The sequence below is a fragment of the Sapajus apella genome, unplaced genomic scaffold (assembly GCF_009761245.1).
Source record: "Sapajus apella isolate SASKATOON/1434 unplaced genomic scaffold, GSC_monkey_1.0 scaffold1, whole genome shotgun sequence".
Taxonomy (NCBI): domain Eukaryota; kingdom Metazoa; phylum Chordata; class Mammalia; order Primates; family Cebidae; genus Sapajus; species Sapajus apella.
The window spans coordinates 38583105-38590787 of NW_022436941.1; positions in this window are offsets into that span (position 1 = coordinate 38583105).

Below are 7683 nucleotides of genomic sequence, written 5' to 3' on the forward strand. Positions count from 1 at the left end.
TTCAAGCAATTCTTCTGCCTCAGCCTCCCAAGTAGCTAGAATTACAGGCATGTGCCATCACACCTGGCTAATTGTTGTATTTTTAGTAGAGATGGGGTTTCACCATGTTGGCCAGGCTGGTCTCGAACTCCTGACCTCATGATCTACCCACCTTGGCATCCCAAAGTGCTGGGATTACAATTGTGAGCCACTGTGCCATCCAGGTTGCTTTTTAAAAATATCTTTTTAGTGTCTTTGGGGATTTGGTTATTATATAATGTGGGTTCAGTTGACTGGCTTCATTGTTGGAAGATTTTACTGGGCCTTGTCTCAGCTCAGAACTCCTGGGCTTCATACTCTACCTAGGGGACTTGTAGCAGCTTCCTGACTTTGTTCTCTTGCCTCTCAAGGTTAGGAAACTGCCCTGTTGGTGGGACTGACGTGTTCTTGGCAAGCTAGGCACAACACTCTGATGGGTGGTGCCAGTCAAAGTGTTTGTTGGGTGTGATAGTGGTATCTCTGCTCATTGGCACATGCCAGCAGTAGCAGTACTATGGCAGGGCACACATTCATTGACTGGAGCTGGGCATACTCACTTCCCTCCATGCAGGCATTCATAATGGCAGCCTTGGTGGTGCAGTTCATGGCATGAGGTGGAGCCAGTGACATCTGTGTGCATCTTCATAACATTGGAGGTATCAGTGCAATGGTAGGTCACTGGTGGGTGTGAAGCCAGCACCTCCTGTGGGTACATTCATTCTGGCAGCAGTGGTGAGGCAGGGCAGGGGGTGAGGCCACTGGTCTCTGTACATGTGCTTGTCCTGGCAATGAAAACGCGATGGGGTGAGCAAGGTGTGCTTACAACAGCAGCAGTGTCATGGTGGGGTGCACGTGAACAGGCACATCAGTTAGGAAGGAGACGTGAGGTCTGCCAACACACATGCATGCAGGTGAAGCAATGTCGGAAGTGGTTGTGGGCAAGTGTGTCCCGGCAAAGCAGCATAAGGGAGGATGCAGTGGGGCTAGGGTGTGGGTAGGCCAGTGTGCATCTGCAGGGGCCATGTTGTTAGATCTCTCTGATGGTCAGGTGTGGTCCACCAGCACAAAAACTATAATGGAGGGCCCCAGGAGGCACCCTGGCTCGGCATCCAAGGCTGCACTACAAGCTGGCACTGCTCAGGATGGGTCCCTGAGAAAGGCCAGCAGACAGTGGGACCGTCAGGTTGGACCAGCCCTGTCTCCCAGGCAAGATCTCCTTGCTCTGGTCAGACCCACAGTTCCTCTAAGGCTAAAGTCTCCTAGAGAAGCAAGCTGAGCCTTACGGGATGGGCATCCCTGGCTGTGCTCCCCTGCAGACACTCCCACACCAAACCGTCTGGACTCTGCAGCAGATGGAGTTCTGCTCCTGCCACCTCTCTAAGCATCTCTCCCTTCTAGCTCAAATGTCCGTGGTAGTCATGAGGTTTCCTGCTGCTGAGGTCCATGGCAAGAGCAGGTTGCTCCTTGCCTATTCAATTCACTTCATCCCCAAGGGTCACTAGGGGCCAAGAATGAGTCTTGGTATCACTATGCAGGGTTCCCAGTTTCCTCCCCCTTCAGCTCAGCATCTGTGTCCTCCCTCCATCCACTCTCAATGCCTTCTCTCTGAAGGTATGCTCAGAGTGTGCTAGTCTTCCCAATGTCCCATTCCTTCGGTGGCAGATGTTCCTACTGACTGCATCCAGTCAGCTCTCTTGCCTCCTTCTCTCTAATCTTTTTACTGAGGAAAAAGAAATGTATTCTGTTGATTCATAAATAGTAAGCAAGTAAAGGTTGTTTTTACTCTTCCAAATTTACATAATCCTCTTTGCTTCTTTACAGCTTTTGATGTGATTATTTATTTTTTTTTTTTTTGAGACGGAGTTTCACTCATGTTACCCAGGCTGGAGTGCAATGGCGCGATCTCGGCTCACCGCAACCTCCGCCTCCTGGGTTCAGGCAATTCTCCTGCCTCAGCCTCCTGAGTAGCTGGGATTACAGGCACGCGCCACCATGCCCAGCTAATTTTTTGTATTTTTAGTAGAGACGGGGTTTCACCACGTAGACCAGGTGATGTGATTATTTTATCTCATTTGAGGCATACAACCACCCTTTATGGTAGGCTAAATGGAGGTATCTCTACGATGAGAAGGCTGAAGGTCACAGTAGTTAGTGATGATGGAGTGGGAACTGAAATCCATATTTAGTGACTAATTTCAGTGCTTCTTAAATTGTTGCTTCACAGCCAATTACACTTGCTCTGCACACATGCAAACCATAGAATTTTTGCATTAGGAGATCAGGGTAACTTAGCCAAGCTAAAGGACTCTGTTGGCCTAGATAAACCTTTATGAAACTTAAAAAATGGCTCACCTTGGGGGACATAAATTTCCATACAAGTGTGGTTTGCCAAGCAGAACTGTGTGTATGTGTGTGTGTATGTGTGTACATGTGCACACATGTATACTCTGTGTAATGAAAGACAGCTTCTTGCTTCTTCTCTGAGGATGCAGACGTATGTCAGAGTGCTTTGTCAGGTGAGGCCAGAATGCTTCTATATCAATCACTTTCCTTCTCAACACCTCACCAAAATAAGCACAGTATGATGCTTAATTTCTGCTTTATATTCCCGTCTTGCTGTGTTTAACATGCTTTGTGTTTTCTTCCACATCTGCTTTTTCTTTTTAAAGGGACAATAGCCATTTTAGAAAATATAAATGAAAACATACTTAAACAGAATATAATAGTGTCCAGACATGGAAAAACAATTTTTATCATAATGAGATAGAAATTGAGGGCCTACCAATTAGGCACAATCATGTTTTGAACACTTTGTGGTTTAGTCATTGAACTTGTCTTCAGCAAATTATATCCCCTTCATTTTCTGTAAACACTTTTCTGTGTACATCTGTTTCCATAGGACAGATATCCCTGCTGTTTTCAAAAATTTAGTGTAATTTTATGGATTTGGAAACAATGTATTTTCGGGGCATCCACATTAAACAGGGTTAGAAATATGTCACAAATGAGTTTGTTTCTCATATTTGTTCTCTCATATGAGGTGAGTAATTGCTTCTAAGGAGTAAGTTACTAGTTTCTTTCTTAAGATTCTCAAGACCACTCAAGCAGCAATCAGGAATGAAAAGACTCACACAGGAAATAATTACAACATTATTTTTTAAAATCTGTGTAGCAGTTTTGAACAGATCCTTCTGAATTCTGTTACAGCTTATGCTAAGATATAGATTCTATAAAGACACCATGACAATTCAGTTTTGCTAAAATGAATTTTGACCTTATAATTTGACCACATTATTATCTAATCAACATAAAGCCAAAAGTCATGTTTTCAAAAAGAATGTAAAATGTGCCCGTGTATCATGCCCCAGTCCTAACTCCCCCAAATAAGAATGTAATCGTATCCATATAATTTTGAGTGACGAATGTCCATTTTTGAATACTATCCATTTATTGATATTTTACTGTCAACTGGTTTTTCTATACATAGTTTTTTAAAATTACAAATGTATTTTTAAATAGGACATATAACAGCAAAGCCAGAAAAGTAATAATAACTGTATTGAGATATTACTCTGTAAATCAGAAGAGGAAAATAAAAAGCACCTGCTTTGTAAGGTTTTTTATGACATTTAAAAATGTTTGTTATCCCTGAATTGTAAATTGGGTAGCAGAGGGCAATATCTTTATTGTGTTTTCAGTGAATTCTAGGATCCAGCTTTGCATCACTTGACCTATGGAAGACCAGTAGCGGTGGAGCCATAATCCATTTTGGTTTATAAAGAAGATGTCAACATTAGGAAAGATAGGAGTTGATTTGAATCCTAGCAGCAAATGAGGAAACTGTGGCTTGAAACATTCATTTTGTTCCAATATCACAAGTATTCTTTTTCTGTATTATCAGGGCGTGCTAATTTATGAAAAGTTATAAAGTAAAAAAAATCCTCCAATGTCGATGGCTTGAAGCAGTAATATGGTACATCTTACTCTTTGTGTCTGGGAAAGAGGTAGTAGACAGGAAAAGTAAATGAAAGATTTGATGACAAGGATTTTATAGGGTGGGCCTGGAGGTGGTGTACATTGCTTCTGCCTATATTCCATTCTGTAAGACTTGAACTTGTGGCTACACTCACAACAAACAAGGCTGGTAAATATAGACTGGCTATGTGCCCAAGAGGAAAAAGGAAACTGTTTCCTAGCCTAGCTAGGCTTTGCCACCCATTATCTTTGTGATTAAAGACTGACATAACAACATGAATTTGATAGCTTCTGATTTACCTGGTTCATGACTGAGGTTAGCCAATCTCTCCATGCTGCAGATATGCATTACTAAAATAAGACATTTTTAAATTTAATTAGTCAGGTGGCTAAAAGATATGTGAAAGAATTACATTCAGAGGAAAAACATATAATAAGGCAGACTATGTGCACGTTATTCTAGAGTTAATTTTCCAGGATCTCAGCACTGGTTATTATTCTATTATGTCTTTTCTTTTCATATTCATTTATATATTAATTTTTGTGGTTCTAATGTGTTCAGATATGGCTGAAAGGTTGGCTTTTCTCTTCTGTTGCGTATCTAGCTGTAGAAGGTAGAAAAATAATCAGAGAAAAAGACAACATAAATTTAAAGGAGAGGTGTTTCTTATTACTGCAAGTGAAGTATTGGAGGAAAAATGGCTAATTTAAATGTATTTAACTTTTAATTTTTTGTCCCAGATTTAAAGCATACATGTATAAGTTTAGTGTTAACTGACTTACTCAATCATCAAGTTTCTTTTCTGGGAAGTTAGCATATGTTATACTGAGTTTTCAGCTAGAAATGTGGAAAAATTTCCCCACCAGGGACTTGTAGCCACTTCCCCTTGCATAAGTTTGGTGGAAGATCAGTTTAGGTAAAAAATTAGCCATCGTTCTCTAGGTATTAGTAATGTTATGGTAATCAGGAATATCATGATGCTAAGGTTTCCACAGGGGCCGCAGTAAGCCTCTCCCGATTCTTGAATCCTTTAGGAGAGAGTTGATGTATCTAGCCTCAGTTCAACCATACCCAAGGGATTCACCTTCATGTCTTCTCCCAATAGGTCATGTTCAGTAAAGATCTTCTACAAAGTTTGTTTGCTATCTGGTTTCAACTCAAAGAGATTTGGTAGATCCTGGTTCTTTATCCAGGGTCTTCTTTTTGTGACTACTGAATCCGCACCAGCTTCTTCTTTGCCTGTCTTTTTGCAAAATCTCTAGTATTTCTTATGATATTTACCACAACCGTTTAGCATGACTTGATATTTATAGCTGAAATTGTATTTCTCTCATCTCATTGAGCCAGTAATAATTGTTCTCAATAATATATTCTCCCAGTACTCTGCAGTTGAATCATGGCCTGGTCTGGTCTGATTTTAGCTCCATTAGTTATTAGTGGTCGGCTCTTAGTGGTCAGTCAGATCCTAAAGAACTAACTACGATTAGGCTAATTGCTTCCAAATCTTAAAGATACAACTCAGTACAAAAGAGTTTACCTCACTCAGTTGATCTTCATTTTGTTTTTTAGACTCATTTACTAATACTTTCTCTAGCTGTTAATAGGTACAACCTATCCTCCACTGTCCCGTCTCTGAAACAGAATTCGAGAGTCAAATGCATTTGGAAACTGCTATATAATATTTGTCTTTTAAGTGGGATCACATTGCACATTAGCCTATTAAGGAATCAGAGAAAACTTACTGAAAAATACTTTTAGCATGGTTGAACAGGTATTTTCTATACATATTTGAACAAAGCCCACATTTTAAAATAGAACACTTGTGAGTAATGCTACTTGTAATGAATAGGCTTTGTGTATCTAGGAAGGGAGGACAATCCCCATGCCTATTTAGCTGTCACTGGATGTTGGGAGTGTGTAAGTATATAATCTAGATTTGGGCCATGGGATCCAGAAGGGAATGGGGAAGAATCTGGAAGGGGCCATGATCTCAGGGTGACTTATATGCAAGGAATATTTCTCATAAAAGTTTTTCTAAGGAGTAGTGTTGTTTCCCATATCAGACAGGTAGGATATTTGTAAAACTATTCCGCCATCCCCAAGATTTTTCTTCTTCTTTTTTTTTTTTTTTTTTTGAAATGAAGTTTCGCTCTTGTTACCCAGGCTGGAGTGCAATGGCGCGATCTCGGCTCACCGCAACCTCCGCCTCCTGGGTTCAGGCAATCCTCCTGCCTCAGCCTCCTGAGTAGCTGGGATTACAGGCATGTACCTCCATGCCCAGCTGATTTTTTGTATTTTTAGTAGAGATGGGGTTTCACCATGTTGACCAGGATGGTCTCGATCTCTTGATCTCATGATCCACCTGCCTTGGCCTCCCAAAGTGCTGGGATTACAGGCATGAGCCACCGTGCCCGGCCCGATTTTGCTTCTTTATAATGAAAACACGAGGTAGAAGGAAGAGTACGAGCGTTGCAGTTTCAGAGAAAAGGGTGTTTATTCTATTCAGGTTTTTTAACCTCTTGCAACTTCAATTTCATCATTAATAAAACTGGATCAGTAACATTTATTTGTTAAAATTTATTTTGACAAGTAAAAGAAAGCATATGAAAGTGCAAAGTCATAGCACAATATAGAACTTTATAATGAAATTCCATTTTCCACAAAAAAGAATTTTATTCTTTCCTCCATTGCAAGGATAAGAGATAGATATTGAACTTCAGCTTTTTTGTGTGTGTCAGAGGTAGGAAAATCCTACTGACTCTTCTGCTTAAAAGAGGACATATATTTCTTAGAGATGTGTAGGAGTTCATATAGAGACTTTGCTGAGTGGAATTTTTACCTGAGGCTCTGTTTCCCTAGCTTGCTTATATAGGAACGAAATGACTTTGAATTATGACATGGTGAAAAAGTGAGGTCAATCCTATCTCTCTCTCATTATTTTTGGAGAGTAGGTAGTAGAATACTTATATCCTTTATATTCATTTTATTTCAGGTTTTCCTTACATCTTACCTTCTATAGAAAGTCTTTCCACACCATTGCAAACATAAAAAGCTTTACTTACTAGTTGTGAATTCTTGTAGAATTTAACATTCAGTTATGTATTTTGCCTTATTTTCTAATCATGCCATATGTATCTTGACTCCTTAACTAGATTCTAAGTGGCTGTAATATGTTTGCCTCTCAGAGAGATGAACAAGGACGCTAAGGGTAAAAGTAGTGTTTCTATTTTCCAGACAGATATAAATAATTCAAGAGGACCAACCTCCATCTTTTCTGACCTATGGCTGTTTAAGGAATGGGTAGATTGTTTCCTGATACAGTATAGGTCATTGGGAAAGATGGAGAGAATCATGGGGTTTGTGCTTGGGAAGTGTTTTCCTGGTCTCCAGTCCACTTTGCCTAGTGGTGCAAGTGAGCCTCACCAGTTCAATAGGAAATAGGTGCTATCACTCAGTACACAGCATTGTATTACCTTCCCTCGTCTGACTCCATAGTGAGCTCCGCTGCATGCTGGGCACTCTTTACTCAGCAGTCAGTGAAGCAACTTAAGGCATTACAGAAGACTAAGCCTAACTGATAAATATGGTTTCCTTGTAAGACAAAGAAGCAAGGGACAAGACAGCCTCAGATTTACACTGTAATTTAACCCTGACTGCTCACTCCACCTACTTAATTCAATGGACACTTA